Source organism: Sarcophilus harrisii, chromosome 6 (assembly GCF_902635505.1).
Source record: "Sarcophilus harrisii chromosome 6, mSarHar1.11, whole genome shotgun sequence".
NCBI classification, from domain to species: domain Eukaryota; kingdom Metazoa; phylum Chordata; class Mammalia; order Dasyuromorphia; family Dasyuridae; genus Sarcophilus; species Sarcophilus harrisii.
The window spans coordinates 209,243,345-209,267,133 of NC_045431.1; the positions used below are offsets into that span (position 1 = coordinate 209,243,345).

The 23,789-nt window shown below is 34.0% G+C and overlaps 1 protein-coding gene and 1 long non-coding RNA gene across 3 annotated transcripts in view; one reads left to right on the forward strand and one right to left on the reverse strand.

Annotated features, from left to right (window-relative positions):
• Nucleotides 1-23,789, forward strand: part of NELL1 (neural EGFL like 1) — an 842,535-nt gene that overhangs the window by 800,767 nt on the left and 17,979 nt on the right. The window lies entirely within an intron of this gene.
• Nucleotides 1-23,789, reverse strand: part of LOC116419810 — a 197,116-nt gene that overhangs the window by 137,811 nt on the left and 35,516 nt on the right. The window lies entirely within an intron of this gene.

Below are 23,789 nucleotides of genomic sequence, written 5' to 3' on the forward strand. Positions count from 1 at the left end.
AAGGGGATAATTTTTCATCTTGTCTCTTTTCTCACCCAATGCTTCATAAATAGTTGGAACTTAATATGCATTGGATTGGAGTCAACTGGATTGGAATGGGAATGGATTAAATTAACTATTGTCTCATCAGGAAAAGACATTTCAATGTTTTCTTGTTTTGACTCAAGTAGATCCTAATCAATGACTGTTAAATTGAGTGGAACTGAATCTTCTGAAAGATCCTTTTGCCAATTTTAAATGGGAAGTGAAGATAATGGATTGATTTAAAACCAGTGGTTTTGAGCTTGAGTGTTTTAGGTTGTTTTTGCTTTCCCCAAGCATTCATAGATAATTGCCTTAGTTATCCACTTCATTTTGTGTGTAGCCTCAAACTCTGAAGTCAAAAATTGATTTTCAATTCAATTTGTAGTGCCTACACCGAGAAACATACTTATCACAGGGTGGGCTTTCTGCAAATGGGTTCAGCTTTATTTACAGGGGTTGTGTGCAAGCTTCCCTAGGGCAAGACACACATGGAATCATCTTTATGGGTATCCCAGAGAACATGTTCATACAAACAGTTGCCATATGTCTCCATGGGGTTTTCCTCTACTGGATGCTATAGGGTGCTGTGGCTTTTGGGTGAGAAAAACCCATACCAAAATCCTGACTCAATTACTTGATAGAAATGTGACCCTCGGGCAAGTCAATTTAGACTAAACTGTGGGTTTTGATTTAGTGGCCCTTTGGTACTAGGTCTGGAGTCAGGAAGAAGTGGTTTCAAATGTGGTCTTGGCTGTAATAGTGAGTCACCTAACTTTGTCTCAGTTTCCTCATCTGTTAAATGAACTGGAGAAGGAAAAGGCAGTATCTTTGCCAAGAAAATGAATATATCTGCTTGGACTATTGTGAAAACTTCCTATGTTCCCTCTGATTCTTCTCTCTGTCCTCCATAAATGGGGTCCCAAAGAGTCAGACAGGCCAGAGAAAAAAGACTGAACAATAACAAGGTTGTATCCAGATCTAAAACTTGTGAATCTACAGTTGGCTTATTCTTAAGGTCAAGACTCTTGGGATATCATATGGTCTCTGAACAAAATCATTGCTGTCAAAAACTGAGGCAAAAAGAGGCAAAAGCAAATGCTGCCAAATGCAGGCCAGGAGAAAGCATGGATTGCAATTTAATATCAGTGATTACAAGCTTGTACCCCACAGGAAGGAAAAATAAATAGCAAACTTTTCTCCTATTTGATTGTTTTTGTTTTTTTGTTTAGCTTTTTTAATATACATTTCTTTATGAAACAAATTGAGAGAGAAAAATCAGAGCAAAAGGGAAAAACCATGGGAGGAGGAAAAAAACAAACAGAAAAAAGAAGTGAACACAGCATGTGTTGATTTACATTCAGTCTCCTTAATTCTCTCTCTCTAGACACAGATGGTGTTTTCTACACAAAGTCTATTGGGATTGCCTTGGATCGCTGAACCACTGATCATAGTTGATCATCTCACTTTCTTGCTGTTATTGTTACAATGTATTACTGGTTCACCTTGTTTCACTCAGCATTAGTTTATGTAAATCTTTCCAAGCCTTTCTAAAGTTAGCCTGTCATTTTTTATGGAACAATAATATTCTATTATCTTCACGTACCACAGTTTATTCAGCCATTCTCCAATTGATGAGTATCTACTCATTTTCCAGTTCTCAGTTACCACAAAAAAGAGCTGCTACAAACATTTTTGTATAAATGGGTCCTTTTTCCTCCTTTATGATTTCCTTGAGATACAGTCCCATTAGTGACACTGCTGAGTCAAAGAGTATGCACAATTTTATAGTCCTTTGGGTATAGTTTCAGATTGCTCTTCAGAATGGTTGGATCAATTCACAACTCCACCAACAATGTATTAGTGTCCCAGTTTTCCCAGGTTCCCTTCAACATTTATTACTATCTTTTTCTGTCATTTTAGCCCATCTTAGCCAAAGGTGTGAGGTCGAACCTCAGAGTTTTTTTAATTTGCATTTCTCTAATCGAGTGATTTAGAGCATTTTTTAAATATGATTATATATGGCTTTAATTTCATCATCTGAAAATTTCATATTCTTTGACCACTTATCAATTGGGGAATGACTTGTACTCATAAATTGACATAATTCTTTTTATATTTCAAAGATGAAATCTTTATCAGAAACACTGATTGAAAACTTTTTTCCAGCTTTGTACTTTCCTTTTAATTTTGTTTCCATTGGTTTTGTTTGTGTAGAAACTATTCAATGTAATCAGAGTTATCTATTTTGCCTTTCATAATGCTCTCTAGTTCTTCTTTGGTCATAAATTCTTCCCTTCTCCAAAGATCTGATAGTTAAATTATCTGTGGCTCTCCTAATTTACTTATGGTATCATTTTTTATGCCCAAATGATGTACCCATTTTGACCTTATTTTGGTAGGGGTGTGAGATGTAGGTCTATGCCAAATTTCTGACATTATTTTCCAGTTTTTCCAGCAATTTTTTGTGAATCCTTTGTTTACTTTCACTGTGGTGTCACTGTGCAGCACTGCAATGATTTTCAACTGAATTCTCTTCTCTAAATCTACATACAAATTCCAAAATCCATTTTCATTTGCATCATAGGCAAACCCTTATCTTTTCTATGATTGCTTTATAAGCTTGGGGATTTATGTACCTGTTTGGAATCCTGGAATAACTTCCTAATTTCTCTCTAGCTTCTCCCCTCCCACAAAACTGTCAAAATGGTGTTTCTAAAGCACAATTTCATCAGATTTCTTTCTTTTTGTATAAGAGGCAGCTGGTAGTACAATGGATAGAGAGTTTCAATCCAGCCTCAAACAAGTCTTAGCTATGTCGCCCTGGGAAGATCATTTAACCTTTGTTAGTCTAAACTTTCCCTAGTTGTAAAATAGAGATAACAACATCATTTCCACTGCAGAGTCGAGAGAATCAAATGAGTTGATATAGGTAAAGTCCCTAGCACAGTGGTGTTTAATAAATGTTCTCTTTTTCTGTTGCAAAAAACTGCTAGCCATTCTTTATTGCCTCTAATTTAAATTCCTGGGTTTTCTATTTATCAGTTAAAACCTTTGGCAAACTGGTTACTTTTATACATAACTACCCTTCATATGCCTACAGTCTATAAAAACTAGATTTCCTAATACCATGTACAGGAGAAGTCTCCCATGACTTCAACAAAAGATCTTCTTACAAATGTTCCTTTCAATCTCTAACTTCTAAAAATCAGCTGAAGAATCATTTCCTGTCTAGGGCATTTTCTGGTTCCCTTAGATGCTATTTTTCTTTCATTATTAAAATTACTTTTATTTGCTTTGTGTCTATGTGGCACATAACCACACATACATATATATGTACACATATACATATGTACATATATATACAAATACTTCATAAATATATAATAAACATCACATAAGATAACTTTATATAGTTATATATATATAGTTATCATATATGATAAAGGAGATGTCAATTTATATAATATTTGTTTCAAATTCCATATATATTTGTATGCATACATTATACATAATATAAAGATACAATATATGATAAATGAGATACTTTTTATAGTGTATCTTATGTTTTGTATGTGTGGGTATATTGTATATACATACATAACATATATTTGTGAGGCAATTGGGGTACAATAGCTAAATAGCTCACCTCGGATTTCTGCCTCAGACAGCTAATGTTTTAAGTTCAGGAATATTTCTTTATTGTTATTATTATTATTATTTCTGCAATTGCTGTTATCATCATCATCCTCTGGATAAGTAAGCTGTTACCACAAATTTCAGGATAGAAATTCTGTTGTCTCTAGTCACTCAGTTCAACTTTATCCCTCCTATAGGTTATTCCCCAGAGATGCTATTATCCATCCAATCTTAGAAAAAAGCCTTCTCTGTCAGATTATTTTCTCAGTCTCAGAGGGATTTCTATATTTGAGAATGTGTTGCTGTCCACTACCTGCCTCTTCAGGCTTAGCTATGAACAATTCATTTATTACAGAAACTTCTAAAAAGAATGCACAGAATATAAAAATCATGTCCATATCACAGCTCATAGACCAGCTTCTAAAGTCTCCTTAAAATGGATATTGAATTGTTTTAGTAGTAAGCCAGTATTCTAACTGTGGAATAAATATTCAACTATGAATCTCTAGGTTAGACTGTAACCCATAATACTTAGAACCCCAGAAAGACTGTCAGCATAAAATTCCCATTTTAAATGTCATCTTTAAAAACTGTTTGCATTAGGAAAATGCATTCATTTTAAGACAGCATAATTTTGCTCTTAAATTTATTCTGTTTGCTAACTAGCTATATTATGCTTAGACAATAAAAGCCTGTGAACAAGAAGGTCAAATTCTGGTGGGGTTGCCCAGTATTCTCCATCAGAAATGAGGTAAATATTACTCCTCAGTAATTTCGAGAATAACTAGTCATAAAAAACACCACATTCTCTCTAAACATAGCAAAATTGCCTGGCAGATGGTACCCACAGATTTCTTCCTGAAACTAAGGGGTGCATTTCCATAAAGTTAAACTAAATGAGTGTTTATTAAGTGCCTATTGCATGCAAAGCTGGATTGGAGGAAAAGCAAAATTGAAATAGAAAAGACAATTCCACCTTCAAATGAGATAATATTTGTGAAAGTTCTTAGCAGAATGCTTAGCACTCCATAAATTCTTATTCCTTCCCCCTTGCCTCTCATGAAAATTCTCTAGTCTAGTCTAGGAAATAATGACAAAAACATGGACAACCAATTTAAAATAATGCAGGATAGTCTGAGGAGTTAATATGTTTTAGTTTGGATGTTCTTCTGAGGCTTTTTTATGACATAAAATTGAGACTGTGATCTCAAGTTCTCTGCTTTGGAAGGTCCCAACAACTGAGAAATTCTCAAATAGTGAATTCCTGTGGTAAACTGCCAGTATGTTGTCTTATGAATCAACACAGCTAACTTCAAAAAAAGAAAAACAAAACCCAGAGAAAATGGATAAGGAGAAATCATAATATTTTTAGTCCCATTTTGTGACCCCAGTGGTTCAAAATTACTTTCAGTGACCCCCTTCATAAATGTAGAGGGGCTGTGAGCTCATACACAAATTCACAGATTCAAACAGTAAGTGCTTAAGTGACATGCAAACAGAGTTCTGGGATTAGTGTTTAGGGAAAAGGCCATTACTGAGAAGAGAGATCAGGGATGATATTTTAAGTTAAATTTTAAAGATAGATGGTAGTTGCAGAAACTAAGCAATGACCCACGCCTAACACCACATACCAAGATAAGGTCAAAATGGGTTCATGATCATAAAGACATAAAAAATGATATTACAAAGAAATTAGAAGAACATAGGATATTTACCTCTCAGATCTGTGGAAGAGGAAGGAATTTGTGACCAAAGAAGAACTAAAGATCATTATTGATCATAAAATAGATAATTCTGACTATATTAAGTTTTTATTTTAATTTATTTAATAGCCTTTTATTTACAGGATATATGCATGGGTAACTTTACACCATTAACAATTGCCAAACCTCTTGTTCCATTTTTTCACCTCTTACCCCCCCCTCCCCCAGATGGCAGGATGACCAGTAGATGTTAAGTACATTAAAATATAAATTAGATACACAATAAGTATACATGACCAAAACGTTATTTTGCTGTACAAAAAGAATCAGACTCTGAAATATTGTACAATTAGCTTGTGAAGGAAATAAAAAATGCATGTGGGCATAAATATAGGGATTGGGAATTCAATGTAATGGTTTTTTAGTCATCTCCCAGAGTTCTTTCTCTGGGCATAGCTGGTTCAGTTCATTACTGCTCCATTGGAAATGATTTGGTTGATCTCGTTGCTGAGGATGGCCTGGTCCATCAGAACTGGTCATCATATAGTATTGTTGTTGAAGTATATAATGATCTCCTGGTCCTGCTCATTTCACTCAGCATCAGTTCGTGTAAGTCTCTCCAGGCCTTTCTGAAATCATCCTGTTGGTCATTTCTTACAGAACAGTAATATTCCATAATATTCATATACCACAATTTATTCAGCCATTCTCCAACTGATGGACATCCATTCAGTTTCCAGTTTCTAGCCACTACAAAAAGGGCTGCCACAAACATTCGTGCACATACAGGTCCCTTTCCCTTCTTTATAATCTCTTTGGGATATAATCCCAGTAGTAACACTGCTGGATCAAAGGGTATGCACAGTTTGATAACTTTTTGAGCATAGTTCCAAACTACTCTCCAAAATGGTTGGATTCGTTCACAACTCCACCAACAATGCATCAATGTCCCAGTTTTCCCACATCCCCTCCAACAATCATCATTATTTTTTCCTGTCATCTTAGCCAATCTGACAGGTGTGTAGTGGTATCTTAGAGTTGTCTTAATTTACATTTCTCTGATTAATAATGACTTGGAGCATCTCTTCATATGACTAGAAATAGTTTCAATTTCTTCATCTGAGAATTGTCTGTTCATATCCTTTGACCATTTTTCAATTGGAGAATGGCTTGATTTTTTATAAATTAGAGTTAATTCTCTATATATTTTGGAAATGAGGCCTTTATCAGAACCTTTGACTGTAAAAATATTTTCCCAGTTTATTGCTTCCCTTCTAATCTTGTCTGCATTAGTTTTGTTTGTACAAAAACTTTTCAGTTTGGTATAATCGAAATTTTCTATTTTGTGATCAGTAATGATCTCTAGTTCTTCTTTGGTCATAAATTCCTTCCCCTTCCACAGGTCTGAGAGGTAAACTATCCTGTGTTCCTCTAATTTATTAATAATTTCATTCTTATGCCTAGGTCATGAACCCATTTTGACCTTATTTTGGTGTGACTATATTAAGTTAAAAAGTTTTTGTACAACAAAACTAACACAGAAAAGATTAGAAGAGAAGCAATAGACTGGGAAAGAATTTTTACATTCAAAAGTTCTGATAAAGGCTTACTTTGTAAAATACAGAGAGAATTGACTCAAATTTATAAGAATTCAAGTCATTCTCCAACTGATAAATGATTAAAGGATATGAACAGACAGTTTTCTGGCAAAAAAATTGAAACTATTTGTAGTCATATGAAAAGGTGTTCCAAATCACTATTAATCAGAGAAATTCAAATTAAGACAACTCTGAGATATCACTACACACCTCTCAAATTGGCTAAAATGACAAGAAAAGATAATGATGAATGTTGGAGGGGATGTGGGAAAACTGGGACACTGATACATTGTTGGTGGAATTGTGAACAGAACTAGCCATTCTGGAGAGCAATTTGGAACTATGCTCAAAAAGTTATCAAACGGTGCATACTCTTTGATCCAGCTGTTTCTACTGGGCTTATATCCCAAAGAGATCTTAAAGGAGGGAAAGGGACCCACGTGTGCAAGAATGTTTGTGGCAGCCCTCTTTGTAGTGGTAAGAAACTGGAAACTGAGGGGATGCCCATCCATTGGAGAATGGCTGAATAAATCATGGTACATGAATGTTATGGAATATTATTGTTCTATAAGAAACAATCGGCAGGATGATTTCAGAGAGGCCTGGAGAGACTTACATGAACTGATACTGAGTGAAGTGAATAGAACCAAGAAAACATTATACACGGCAACAAGAAGACTATATGATGATCAATTCTGATGGACGTGGCTCTCTTCAACAAAGAGATGATTCAAGCCAGTTCCAATTGCTCAGTGATGAAGACAATCATCTACACCCAGAGAGAGGCATGTGGGACCTGAGTGTAGACCATAACATAGTCTTTTCACCCTTTCTGTTGATGCTTGCTTGCATTTTATTTTCTTTCTCAGTTTTTTCCCCTTCTTGATCCATTTTTTCTTGTGCAGCAAGATAACTGTATAAATATGTACGCATATATTGGATTTAGCTTACATTTTAACATATTTAGCATGTATTTAACTACCTGCCATTCAGGGGAGGGGCTGGGGGAAGGAGAGGAAAATTTGGAACAGAAGGTTTTGAAAGGGTCTATGTTGAAAAATTACCCATGCATATGTTTTGTAAATAAAAAGCTTTAATAATTTTTTAAATGTAAAAAAAGATTGATTGTAGTTTAACAGAGAAACAGCTTTGCAACATATGGCAAGTAACTGTGTATAATATTTCAGAAATTCTTGTCTTCATAATCAATCCAAAGAATTCCGTTAATGACCTTTATAGGGAAAATACTATATTAGGCTTTGTACTATTTAGAAATCCACCTATGATTTTTTCTTTTAGCTCATATTTATATTCACAGTACTTTTCATTGTGCCTAGTACATAGTAAGTACATAAGAAATGTTTGACTTCAAGTGACATGAAAGATAGCAAATGTATGTATATACTAATTATTTCAATATTTCAGAAAAAAGATGGATGAAATCAAAAGTTAATTTTTCCAAAAGCATTTCTTAGGTGGCTACCCAAATTTGCCAAGCACTAAGGTTGCAAAGACAAGGCTCCCTCAGGGAACTTACATTCCATTAGAAAGACAACATGAGAGATATATACCATTGCACCATGGAATATCAATAGATTTAGCATCAGAAGACCTGGATTCAAATCCAAGCAATATCACACTATCTGTGTGAACTTGCGCAAGTCACTTAAAGTGTGTGGACTGCAGTTTTTTCACCTGTAAATAGGGAAGTTGAACTAGATGTCCTATAAGACCAATACAGACTCTGTCTATGATTATACATACAGATATGTTTGTGAATGCTTTATCATGTACTATTGTAGTATCCAGTCTTTGGGTTGTAGCTGGTTGTAGCTACTTATGACAGAAATGTTACTGGTATTTCTTATCACAAAACGCTATCTATGACCTTAAAATTAACATAATACTCTTCTTCTAGAACACGGATGGAGAACCTTTTTTTCTGCCAAGGGCCTTTGCACATCATTTGCAAACCACACAAAATTATCAACTTGTAGAACTCAAGCAGTGGAAGGTTATTGTACTTAGTTTTCAGCTCATCATTGTCAAAGTTGACTAAGTAAATGATTTCATGAGATTTATAGAGCGTACTGTCCAGAGGTTCCCACCTCTGCTTTAGAAGTTAAAGGACATATTATGAGAGCCCCAATCCACTGTATTTCTGATAAATACCTTGCTTAACACTTCCATGGCTGCTCCCTATGTACTTTTTCCAAATAGTTGGAGCCATAATGGAGTTTTTCTGAAGGTTTGGATGAAGTCCCCATTTGATTTGGCATCTGTGCATTATAGAAGTGAACTGGGTGAAAGAGCCAAGCAATTTCTGTTATCTGAAAATTAGCTGTGATGAGACTGACTTTATTTCTGTTATCTGAAAATTAGCTGTGATGAGACTGACTTCAAACTCTATTAAATATGAAGTATTTGAATAATCATAAGATCATTCATAGATTCAGAATCAGAAAGAAACTTTAAGTCACTTTTTTTTTTTAATTTAATAGCCTTTTATTTACAGGTTATATGCATGGGTAACTTTACAGCATTGACAATTGCCAAACCTCTTGTTCCAATTTTTCCCCTCTTACCCCCCGCCCCCTCCCCCAGATGGCAGGATGACCAGTAGATGTTAAGTACATTAAAATATAAATCAGATTAAGTCATATTTTAAAGATGAGGAAACAAAGGTGCTGTTAAATTATTTAAGATCATGCTGGGGGTTAAGAACCAATAGTAGACAAAGTAGCCTCTACAATCTCCGTGTTTCCTGAGATACTTCCCATCCTCCTAAGCTTCTAAGCTAGGTTACACTCAAAGAATCTCACCTGCAGTAGAACAGAAGAATAATAGATCTGGGGTAAGCAAAATGGGCTCTAAGTCCATCTATGCTGTCTACAAACTATGACTTTGTCACTTAATATCTCAATGATTGCGTTGAACAAGACAACTCCAAATTTTCTCCCAGCTCTAAAGCTACATATGGGGGCCTTCTAGTCCAAATGGACTCTCTTTACAGACAAGGAAATTGGAATCCATAGAGATAGGGTGTTCTGCTTAGTAAGAGGTGAATCTGGGACTTTAGCCCAAAAGCAGCACTATACCTACTAACTACAAATATGCTTCCCTCCCTCACATAAAAGGTAGAATCAAAGGATGTTAAAGATGGAAGTCCTTTGTGCCAAATTCACTTTTTTACAGATGGGGGAAATAGGTATGGGGAGGTGACAAGCTCATAAGGACAAGAGCTGAGACACATCCCAGTTCTTCCACAATACTATGCTGTTGTTACTACAATACTGAGAGGCAACAATAGTGGAGGAATATTTTTAAATGCATTTTTCCCCTTAAGGGCAGAGATCAGTGAAGTTCTATAGTTAACTAGTCTTTCCCAGAAAACTTTTCGAGCCCAAGTAGTCTCTCTAGAACTTCATGCTCCCAGTATGACAAGAGTAATTGGTTCTGATTAAATAAGGAATTGGTTATGCCAATTATTACAAATGATTAGGTTGCTAGCATGACTATGCCCATATATATAGAGAAGTGATCTCTCACATAGAATCCTGAAGGATGAAATAAAAGAATATTTGTGAAAACATTTTGAAAACTTTGTGAATTTGAAACTGCGGTTATTATATTGGAGTCTGATTTGGAGAGCACACACCCCTGACAAATGTTCCATCATTCTTTACTTCTCAGAGAAGACTGCCAAGATGTTCCCTGTGTGAAAGGAAATCTCATTGTAAAAATCCGCTACTGAGCCTTTTTCTTTTAGGTAAGGAGAACAAAAAAGGAAATTACTTCTCATCTGACAACTTGCTGAGGTAAATGATTTGTCAAAATTGAAAGTTGGTGAACACTGGGTTAGCTCAAACCCAGAACACATTTATTACAGAAGATTCTCTTGTTTATACAGAAATGTGAAAAGGAGTATTGCCTTTCAATTATTCCCAAATTGACACCAGAGGTTAGACTAGATCACAATTATGCTGACTTGCAAATGATTATTATGGAAGACAACATGTTTTGATAAATATTGAATGCCCCTGAAAACTGCCTCATTTCAGGGAATCAACATATTCTCTCAGTTCTGTGCTGTTCCTCATCTTTTACCATCATTCAAATATTAGACCTGCACAGTTAAAGTTTCTGTTAGGTGAGGAAGTAATTTGCAAACTTCAAATTGGACTGGACCTAAGAGATACCTAGTCCAGATGTTTTAGCTAGGAGTTTGGAGAGAAATTTTAGGAGGTTCTATGAACTTAAATGGGAAAAGAGACATCTTTAATTTCACAAAACTCTAACTGAAATTTATCTTTTAATTTAATTATGAATATAAGTAACAATATATACACTATGAATAGACGTAATTAATAAGTATGTCCAGAAGTCATGATTGATTTGTCCATATCTAACTGAAAATAATCAGGATCCCTGGCTATGTTGTTCTGTAACCCTAATCTCATTTTTCTATATCCTCTATCTCATGTTAGTGGGGAGTCCTTTTGTGTTCAATCCCACAGAATTCCACAAACTTTTATAATATGTACTGCTAAATATATATTTGGAGTTTATTCTCTTTTATCAGTAACTGGAGTCTATCCTGACCAACTTCACTTCTCTTAGAAGCCTTAGGCTATTCATATTCAGTAATACATTACCAGACCACCTCCATTTTCACTAATAAATATCAAATTCTATGGAAATACTACAGACTTGGGATAAGAACATAAAAATTTGATCCTTGGCTTTGCCACTAACTTGCTATATGATTTTGGACAAAACATGTTTCTACATCAAGATTCAGCCACCATCTGTAAAGTTGGAGTAGAAATACTTAAAGGTATTATGATGAAGAAACTGCTCATTGTATTATACCAGTCGATTTGAACTAATATCACCATTAACTAGATAATCTCAGAACTTCTAGCATTAATAAACATAAAATCAATGAAGCTAAGGATTCAACTATTCAATTCACTGGATATCTGAATGCATTAATGTGGGTGCTCCAGCCAAGGTTACAAATTGGAATATACATATGCCTCTGACCTGTGTTCTGCCACAGATCCTGTAAAAGGTGTGTACCCAACATGAGGTTTTCCTCTAGAGTTCAGAAGTTCTTGACCATTTTTTGGGTGACATGAACCCCCCTCTGGCCATCTGACAAAGAATAAAAATCCTCCTCTCGGAATGTTTTTAAATAATTGAAGGAAATGTTCAGTTTTACTTAAATGTTAGTGAAAATAAAAGAATGTTTCTTCTCATCCAAGTTTATGGTCCCCTGAAATATTATCAACAGACCCTATGTTAAAAACCTGTTATTTATTGATTTATTTTAACATTTAGTGTTTAACAATACAGCACTTAGATTTTCTATTTCTAAATGTCTTAGTATACGTGATACCAACCACAACATTAACCAATTTCCTTTTCTGACAATCCAGTGTATTTATGTAGATAAAAACAGTTTTGCAAACCCAAGGTCTGTTGAAGATGATGATGGTGGTGGAACATTTATTCATTCAATGAGATCCCTTCCTATTGCTATAATACATCATGGTTTCTAAAATTACATGAACATTTTTAGGAGACGAGGAGTTTGTTGTTGCTGAGTGGCTCCTAAGTGTTAAAGCTCTGTGATTTGAATTTGAATCTTTGCTACTTCTTACTTCCTTTATGACCTTGGATACATGATTATTCTCGGTCTCAGCTTCCTTACCTGTATTATTTGGATTTAGATAAGATGATTTTATATGCCTTTTCTCCCTAGATCCCATGAACTAAGAAAATGGACACATTATTCCATTTTATTTATAAGCATATATATATAAAATGAGATTAGATTCAGGGAACCAACGATGAGGTTAGGGTTCCTGGTGTTAAGGAGGTTAAATGGTGAGGTTAGTGGCAGGTTTGGGGTTCAGGGAACCAAATGAAGAGGTCTGACTCCCCTAAATCCCCTTTGGATTTGACACAGGATAGGGAGTTGTTGGAACCCCCTTCTGGTGGTGCAGAGATCCTTCATGAAAGAATTTACGAACCCAAAAAGCTAGACTGATAAAAATAAGTTTATTATAGGCATTTGGAAGTCAGCCTTTGCATAGAAAGGCTGAATTTCCTTAGTTGCAAGGTACCAACAGAGAAATAACATTTCTAGTAGAGAAATCCCAACAGGAGGTATAAAGTCTTAGATGAGGAAAAAGAGAGGGTAACGCTGAAAGAGAATATCATTCCAACGGGCAGAGGTTTCCTTGGCATAGCATAGCATGGTATTACATGGCATGTTAGGTCCTCTGCAAGGAGAGGATTTAAAATAGGCTCTTTTTAAAATAGAAGCCTTAGCTACAAGCTGAGGCCTTCCCCCCATGTGGGCTGTTGGGTGGAGTTTCAGCTTGAGCTGGAGCAGAATAGAAAAGCTTCAATTCAATAGGGTTGGAATTCTCCAACTCAGGACTCTGCATAACTCAACTGCCAGTTTTGGTTTTCCTCTCCAATACCAGGAAAGTATCTGGGATTAGAGCGGGGTTAACAGAGAAATTCTTCCCAAGGCCTTTTCCCAGAGCATAGTTCCAAATTGTTCTTCAGAACGATTGGACTAGTTCACAATTCCATCAACAATGTATTAGGGTGCCAATTTTTCTATATTTCTTCCAACATTCCTCATTATCTTTTCCTGTCATCTTAGCCAATCTGAGAGGTATGAGGTGCCATCTCAAGAGCTATTTTAATTTGCAATTCAATAATCAATAGTGATTTGGAGCATTTTTTTCATATGACTATAAATGGCTTTAATTTCATCATCTGAAAATTGTTCATATCCTTTGACAATTTATCAACTGGGAATGACTTTAATTCTTATAAATTTGACACAGTTCTTCATATATTTTAGAAATTAACCTTTATCAGAAACACTGGTTATAAAGACTTCTTTCCCAGCTTTGTACTGCCCTTTAATCGTGTGTATGTGTGTGTGTGTGTGTGTGTGTACATACAAAAACTTTCCAATTTAATGTAATCAAAGTTGTCCACTTTGCCTTTCATAATGTTTTCTAGTTCTTCTTTGGTCATAAATTCCTCCCTTCTCCAAGATCTGATAGGTAAATTATCCCTTGTTCTCCCAATTTGTTTATGGTATCATCTTTTATGCTGAAATCATGTACCCCATTTGACCTTATTTTGGTATAGGGTGAGATGTAGTTCTATGCTGAGTTTCTGACATTATTTTCTAGTTTTCACAGCAATTTTTGTCAAATAGTGAGTTCTTATTGCAGAAGCTGGAGTTTGGGGATTTATCAAATACTACATTGCTATAAACCTTGATTATTGTGTCATGTGTATTTAATCTATTCCACTGATCCTCCACTATATTTCTTACTCAGTACTACATGGTTTGGATGACTCCTGCTTTATAATATAGTTTTAGGTTTGGTACTGCAAACCACCATCCTTTGTATTTTTTTTTCCATTAATTTCCTTGATATTCTTGACTTATTATTCTTCCAGGTGAATGTTGTGATATTTTTTTTCTAGTTCAATAAAATGGTGTTTTGGCAGTTTGATTGGTATGGCACTGAACAAATAGACCAATTTAGGCAGAATTGTCATTTTTATTATATTAGCTCAACTAAGCCATGAACACTTGATATTTTTCCAATTCTTTGGATCAAATTTTATTTGTATGAGAAGTGTTTTGAAATTGTGCTCATATAGTTCTTTGCTTTGCCTTGGCAGTTAGACCTCCAAGTATTTTGTTTTGTCTACAGTGATTTTAAATGGAATTTCTTTTTCTATCTCTTGCTGATGGATTTTGTCAATATCGTAAAAGAAATACTGATTTATGTGGATTTATTTTATATCCTGCAACTTTACTAAAGCTGTGAATTGTTTCCATTAGGTTTCTGGGTGATTTTCTAGGATTCTCTAAGTGTATCATATCATCTACAAAAAGGGATAATTTTATTGCCTCATTGCCAATTCTAATTCCTTTCATTTCTTTTTTCTTTTCTTATAGGTAAAGCCAACATTTCTAGTACAATGTTGAATAATAGTGGTGCTAATGGGTATCCTTGTTTCACCCCTGATCTTACTGGGAATGCATCCAGCTTCTCTCTATTACAAATAATGCTTGCTGTAGGTTTTAGATAGATACTGCTTATTATTTTAAGGAAAGTTCCCTTTATTCCTATGCTCTCTTAGTGTTTTTTATAGGAGTAGGTGCTGTATTTTTTTCCAAAAGCTTTTTCTGTCTCTATTGAGATTATCATATGATTTCTGATGATTTTGTTATTGATAATGTTCAATTATGGTAATAATTTTCCTCATATTGAACCAGCCCTGCATTCCTGGTATAAATCCCACTTAGTCACAGTGTATTATCCTGCTGATAAGTTGTTGTGATCTCTTTGCTAATATTTTATTTAAAATTTTTGCATCAATATTCATAAGGGAGACTGGTCTGTAATTTTCTTTCTGTATTTTGGCTCTTCCAGGCTCATAAAAGAACCAGAGTGGAGTCAGAGAGCCCGAATTCCAATCTTCCTGCTATTAACAATTCTGTGGTTTTGGACAAATCATTTCATATCTATGAGCCTCAGTTTCTTTATTTGTTAAAAAAACCATTGGAATACTACTTGGTTTTTGAGAAATCTTCTAGTTCTAGATCTATAATTAAGATAATTATTGATCTAGATTTGGATTGCAGTGCTTGTCATACATTAAATATTTAATAAAGGCTCTCATTTATTCATGGTCCTACCATTTGTGTTCAGAGCATCATAATCCTGAAAGCCAGCATAGATATTAAGTAAAAGGATCATTCACCAATGTCTGGGGGTTCATTAGCTTATCTTGACGAGTCTTGCTGCTAGCCCCATGTGCTACTCCCATCTTGGTGTCTTTGCAATGGTTATCCCCAAATTCTGGGACTTTCTTTCTTTTCTCTTCAGTCTCTTGGCTTCATTGGATTTCTCATCTTTGCCAGAGACTTTCAGCCTCACATCAGTGCCTTCCCCTCAGATTACCTTCTATCTACTCTACATATGTCATGGGAATTTAGTAATTTACATATTTTCCCCCCATTCCAATGTAAACTCCTAGAGGAAAAGGACAGGTTTTTGTTGTTGTTTATTTGTTTTTCTTTGAATACAAGTGACTGACTCTAGTAAATACTAGTAAATGCCATTTGGCTTACTAATTTTAAAGAGGAAGTATCCTAAGTTACTATTGGTGATATCTAATTTAGATACTATGCTAATAAACATTCAATGTACATCTCCTAATGATTTGTTATCCTTTTAAGTCCCTAGATACAGAAGAGTTATCTGTATTACATCTAATTTGTACTGAATAAAATGTCTGTTGCTTTCTTATTCCAGAGTTCCAAGGCAGAATTCACAAAGCTCAATTTTCCAAGTTTCAGGTTAAATTTACTATGCTAACACATCATCTGAATTGAAGTGAAAAGCAAAACTTAAGATATACCATGGAAATTGTTTAGGAAGGGGAAAAAAATGGGTCCCAGAAAGACCTGACTCCCTGGCCCTGCCTGATATCAGACTTTCAAGAAAATGTTTTACTTGATCTCAGAAATGAGCTAGTTGACTCTTCAACTCCTAAGGCAGGTATTAAACTGCTGTTATGCTATTAAAACTTTAGCACAGTAATTCTTCACAGAGAGAGAACATGAAAAAAAAGAACAAGTTTCAGGCAAGATGGAATGGAGTTTGATGGTTGCAGACATAAACATTTTATGAATTATATGTTCTTTGAGGCTCAAATAACCTGAGAACCTTGAATCAAAAAAGGAAAGCAGATTTCCCAGTCACAAGCCAGGCATCTGCTTCTCAAAGGAAAAAAAGAAAAGAAAAAAAAGTAGTAATAGCTGCTTTCACAAGCAGTGAAAATACCAGTCCCAGAAAATTAGATCTAATGCAAGCTAAGCAAAAGAATTTTACTGAAGAAATCCTCATCAGTGAATAGAGTATTTAAATAATGAATATATAAGGAGAAGTTGCAAAGAAATCCTAGGAAACCATTATTTACAATAAGAAAAAAAAATGGGTACATGCTAATGGTTATGGACTTGTGTACAAAATACAAAGCTTGCTATTTGTTTCATTGCCTTTTTTGTCATAGGCGCCCGCTTGTTGATTTGGGGAACTCTCCTGGGTGAATGTCTTTGTGTTTGCTCAGCATAGAACAACAGTAGCAGTATGTAAATAGGGTGCCTCTTCCTTTCAGAGGCCTTGGGATATGTATAATAGATTAAGTTGGCTTTGTGCAGAGCAAACAGGTCTGTATTACTGAGAATATGAATAATGTCAGTTTCCATAATTGCTAACATCTGGCTTTCCATAAATCTGTTAAATTGCATGGAAGCAGAATTAGACTTCTATGTCATAAGTAAAGCAATTACATGAAAGTCTGTAGGCACTGTGACTCTAGATTCCACTGTGAAATTCTTTCACTTTTGGACTGGGATGGCAGTTCTCTGTGGTGGACCCCAAAGTTCTTCTGTGCACTAAGCATGGACCTGGTCAGGGAAAAATTTGACAATTTATTCTCAATTATTCAATGTAAAATCACCCAATATGAGGAGGGAAATGCAGTGGTAATCTTAGTTTAAGCAAGAGGCCCAGCACTCAAAAAGACTACGACTTTCTACAGATGCTTGCAGACATTGGGGTTGAAACTAATTAGGCTGGAGATTGATGGAACATGGCCAACCAACTGGTCTTTCCTTTCTGGAGCCATCTCACGTGGAATGAGCCTAAAGTTTCCTTTTCTTTTTTACAATGGACTTTTTATTGAAATATATTTGCCATTGCACCCATGGTCTTTTTCAAATAAATATCTTAACAGTGGAAAAAAGTATTCTTATTAGAAGGGATGAGACTTTGGTGATGATGAAAACAGTAACTAATTCTTCATGGTGTTGTCAGGCTTACACTTTGCATGTGTTATTACATTTAATGCTCACATTCTTTTGGGGAAGATGCTATTATCATCTCCATTTTTACAAATGAGAGAGTCAAAGCTTGGAGTTAGTGACTTTTCAGGATAACACAACTATTAAAAGTCTGAAATAGGATTAAAATACATTAGGGTATTTATTCTTACTTACAGTTACTTACAGTCAATTACAATTACTTACAAATTCAGATCAAGCCAATGAAGTCAAAACAGATCAAGCAATGTCTTAAATATGGGTATTTAATTATATAAAATCATGGATTAAGAACCATAAGAGAATTCAGCTACTCTGACTTTACTACACCATGCAATCTCAGACTCAGAAGACTTAGATTTGAATCCTATTTCTAGGGCTCAACAAGTGTATGGCCATTAGTTAGGAACAACACATTTAGTCCTCAGTTACTACAACAGAATGATAGTATCACTGATGTCAAAGAAGGGAGTATCCAAACTAGTTTTTTTTTTCTTTTTTCTGAGCTAATTGGGTTAAATGGCTTGCCCAGGGTCACACAGCCAGGAAATGTTAAGTATCTGAGACCAGATTTGAACACGGGTCCTCCTGACTTCAAGGCCAGTGTTCTATCAAACTAGTTATTTCATCTTTCTTTTGGAATACTGAGATCCTATGTTAACAATGGAATAAAGTTAACAGACAAGAAATAATCCTGTAAAGTGATACTAAATCAAATCTAGAATTAAACATTTATTAATGAAAGATCATGCAAAACCTATTCTAGGTGATACAGACAGAAAGATGAAATGCTTATCTTTGGCCTCAGAAAGTTCACATTCTTCACATGTGGCTTTGACTATTTACAAAAACTCAATGTTATATTCCCTTGCTACCTCCATTCTGCCTGTCCTCATTTATTTTTCTATTATCTTATATATGTGTGTGTGTATACACACATATGTATTATATATATTATATATATGTATATATATAACAATGGGGGTATTGTGGGTGTTAGAACATCTAGGTCTATCACTTAGAATATGCCTTGCATAGATCAGCTTATTAATAAATGTTTGTTTAATTTAGAACTTAATTCAGTATCATTTTATATGAATTTCTCCCCTGCATTGATTGTATATTCTTATGTTATAATCTAAGTAAGATAAAGAATATCTATCTTCATCTTTTTCACTCATTCTATTATATATCAATATTTATTAAATTATCAATAAATATCAAATATAAAAATAGAATAAAAATACTATCATTTGTATTTCTTTTGTGACCTTTTAAGATACTAGTGTCATCGAAGTAGGGAAAGCACTCAGCTGAGCTCACATAACATTCCCCTTCAACTTTAAAATCATTCAAATTGAATTCTGGAGTAGTAGAAGCAACAAAAGTTCTGAGTGAATCATTTTTAAACTCGGGACAATTCAGGAGGTCAGTAAAAAAGGTGTGTTATATTGGGGTGACTCAGAACCCCTGGAGATAAAATACCACAGGGTGATAGAATCAACAATGGAAAGGGGAACCTTGTATTGGCACCAGAAACAAGATCAGACACTGTTTGGCAACGCCACTGCCTGTATCCATTTTCTGGGTCATAATTTTAAGAGCAGAGAGAAACACTTAAGAAGGTGGAGGAGCCCTAAGACTCAGGACTACTTTTGGTCACAAAAGGAATAGTAACACTTCTGCTTCCAAGGGAGCAATATCTATTACAGTCCCAAGAGATCAGGGATCTTTCCTGGGTAAAGATCAGAGGGCAGACTATCTTAGCAGCATTGAAAATGTTCCAAACCCAGAACTAGCTTTGAAAACCACAGTATAAAAAAGCCTAGAGCTTGATACAGTGCCCCATTCCACCACCTTCCCCATGCTAAGAATAGAGCTCAATTTTAACATAGTTCAAAATCAAGAAAATGGATGGGAAAATGAACAAAGGAAAACAAAAAGAACCTTACTATAGGAATCTACTTATGATGATGAGAAGATCAAACCACAAATTCAGATCAAGCCAATGAAGTCAAAACAGATCAAGCAATGTCTTAAAGAAAAATATGACTTGGTTCTCAACAAAAATTCCTAGAATAGGTAAGACTAATTTTCAAAATGAAATAAAGAGTGACAGAAGAAAAACTAGGCAAAGAAATGAGAAAAAAGAAAGAAAATTATGAGAAGATAATTAATATACCTTGGTAAGAAAGAAGTACCTTAAAAAGAAGAATTGGCCAAGTAAAAGTTAATGCTCCATGAGAAATCAAAAACAATGAAAACAAGCTAAGAGAAAGAAAAAAAGAAGAAAATGTAATATATCTCAATGGAAACATAACTGACACAGTAAACTGGACTACTTAAAAGCTATGATATCAAAGAAAGAGAGTAAACATCATATTTCAAGAATTATCAAGGAAAACTGCCCCAAGATCCTATAACTAGAGGATAAAATACAAATTGTAAGAACCTACCAACCTCAGGGATATTATACAGCCAAATATCAGAATCATCAGGTGAAAAAGAAAATATACTTCAAGCTGATAGAAACAAGCAACATTAAAATAACATAGACCCACAGCCAAGAACATATAATATTTAGTAACTTCCATATTAAAAAAGTTCAGATTTTGAAATATAATATTCTTCAGGAGGAAAAAGAGCTGGGAGTACAACCAAGAATAACCTACCCAGAAAAAATGAGTAAATCCTTCTCAAAGTGAGAATGAATTTAACAAAATGAAGAACTTTCAAGTATTCCTGACAAAATGACCATAGATGAATAGAAAATCTGACTTTCAAATATAAGATTAAACAGAAGCATAGAAAAGCAAACATTAATTAAGAAATCATAAGAGACTCAAGAAAGTTAAACTATTTATATTTCCATATGGAAAATCATTATTAGGGCAGTTAGGAGGATTCTATATAGAAAGAGGGGAGGGGAGTTAATTATGTTGGGAAGAATTAAAAACTGAAGAAGCAAAGAAGAAGGATATTCTGGGCAAAAAGGGAAGGTAGAAGAAGAAGAGAGTGCAAGGAAAAACTTTTATAGTGGAGGAGAAAATACTAGAGACAGGGCAGGCAAGGCTTCACCCTCACTTCTAAATTGATTCAAAGAGGGAAAAAATAAATATAAATATGTGTGTGTACTTATATGCATACACACAACCAACTGATAAAAGAAATCTAATTCAACAGAGACGTAAGAGGGTAGGGGGTTCAGAGAGAATGAAAAATAGTAAGGGAAGAGTGGATTAAAAATGGCAATGATTAAAAGCAAAAGTTATTTTAGAAAAGTGACAGGATAAAAAGATAGAAGAATAAACAGAAGAAAATAGGATGGAGGGAGATGCACAGTTAGTGGTCATAGCTGTGAATGTGTATGGGATGAACTCATCCCATAAAAAATAAGCTGTTAGCAGGAAGAATTATAAACCAGAATCCAGCAATATATTTTTTAAAAGAAATTTACTTGAAACAGACATACACAGAGATAAAAGAAGGGATCGGAGCAGAATCTATTGTGCTTCAATTGATGAAAAAAGACAGGGATGGCAATCATAATCTAAGACAAAGCAAAAGCAAAATAGAGCTAATTAAATGGGATAATCAGGGAAACTACATCTTGTGAAATTGTACTGTAGATAAGAACATAAATATTAAACATACATGAACCAAATGGCATACAATCTAAATTCTTGAAGGAAAAGATACATGAATTACAAGAAGAAATAATAAATGATAATAATAAATAACATTTTCCCATTCCAGATCCAGACAAATCAAAATACAAAATAAATGAGAAAGAAGGAGAATATTTAAAAATTAGATATAATAGAAAGTAGCATACATTTTCTTTAACTGTACACAATATTTTCACAAAAAATGACTATGTATTGGAATATAAAAATCTCACAATCAAATCTCACAAAGAAAAACAGAAAGATTAAGGACATCCTTTCAGACTATAATGAGGTAAAATATATATTCAATAAAAGATTGGAGGAGCATAAATTAAAATTAATTGGAAACTAAATAATCTAATCCTAAAGAATGAGTAAAAGAAGTAATCAAAGAAACAATCAATAATTCTTAAAGGGAATAACAATAATGAGATAATATACTAGAATTTGAGATTCATGAAAAGTATTTAAAGGAAAATTTACCTTTTTAAATACATCAATAAAAAAGAGGAAAAAAAAACAGATCAATGAGTTATGCAAGCAATTTAAAAAAATAGCAAAAGAGAAAATTGAAAAATCTCCAATTAAACACCAAAATGGAAATCCTAAAAATCAAAGGAGATATTAATAAAACTGAAAGTTAAAAAAATATAAAATAATAATTAAAACTAGGATCTGGTTTTGAGAGGAAAAATGATAAAATTGATAATCGAATGGTTAATTTGACTTAAAAAAAGAAAACCAAATTACCAGAATCAAAAATTAAAAGGGCCAATGCATCACAAATACAGATGAAATTAAAGCTATAATTAGGAGTTATTTTGCTCAGTTACATGCACCACTAAAACTGACCAAGTGAAATGGTTGAATATTTACAAAAATGCAAACTATTCAGGTTAACAAGAAAAGGAAACAATACTTAAATAATAACTCTATCTTGAGAAAAAAAATCTAACAAGCTATCAGTTAGATCCCTATTAAAAAAATTCCAGGACCAAATACATTTACAGATAAATTCTACTAAATATTGAAGAAACAATCCCCAAATTATAAAAACTATTTGAAAAAAAAAAAGAGTAAAGAAGTCCTACACCAAATTATTTTTATGACACAAAATGGTTTTGATACCTAAGCCAGGGAGAACAAAAAAGCGGAAAAGAAAACTATAGCCTATTTTTCCCTAACATATGTTAGTGCAAATATTTTAAAATACCACCAAAGAATTTATAGCAATATGCCTAGGATGTCATACATTATGACTGATGCATTTCACACAAAGAATAGAGATATGTTTCAATATTAGGAAAATTATGTGCATAATTTACAGTATCAACAACAAAAATCACCTGACTATAACAATAGATGCAAAAAAAAGCTTTTAAAAATAAGGAATACTCATTCCTATTAAAAACATTAGAAAGTATGAGAATAAGTGAATCTTTATTAAAATGATAAATAGTATTTAGGGAGAATAAAGTAGAAGTCTTCCCAATAAGATTTGCTGTGAATCAAGGAGGTCCATTATCATCACTATTATTCAAAATGGTACTAGAAATGGTAGTTAAAGCAATAAGACAAGAAAAAAAATTGAAGGATTAACAACTCTTAAAGTACCATCTCACACCTATCTGAATGGTCAGTGTAACAGAAAAGGTAAAATACATGCTGGAATTGATATAGAAAAATAAGAACACTAATGCCCTATTCTGGAGAACAATTTGGAACTATACAAAAAGGGTTATAAAATTGCACTTACTCTTTAACCCAGCAATACCACTACTAAGTCTATATCCCAAAGAGACAAAAGAGAAATGAAATGGACTTATAAATACAAAAATATTGGTGACCTAGGCTTGAAAATTGAGGGGATGGATAAATAAATTGTGCTGTATGATTGTGAGGAAACACTATTGTGCTATAAAAAATGCAGAGCAGGATTACTGGAAAAAAATTTGGGAAGATATATATGAAGTGATACAAAGTAAAGTCAGAATTAAGAGAAAATGGTATACAGCAGTAAGAGAAGTACTGTAATGAAAATGAAGCATTTTTTTACTTTATTTTTCTTGAGTTTTTCTGCAACTGATTAATGTAGAAATGCTTTTTTCATAACTTTACATTTATGTTTTATGTAATACTTCTTGTCTTGTCAATGGGTGAGCAATGGTCTAGTAGACGCCCTCTGTTCAATAGTTCATATCACTGTTCATCCATATCA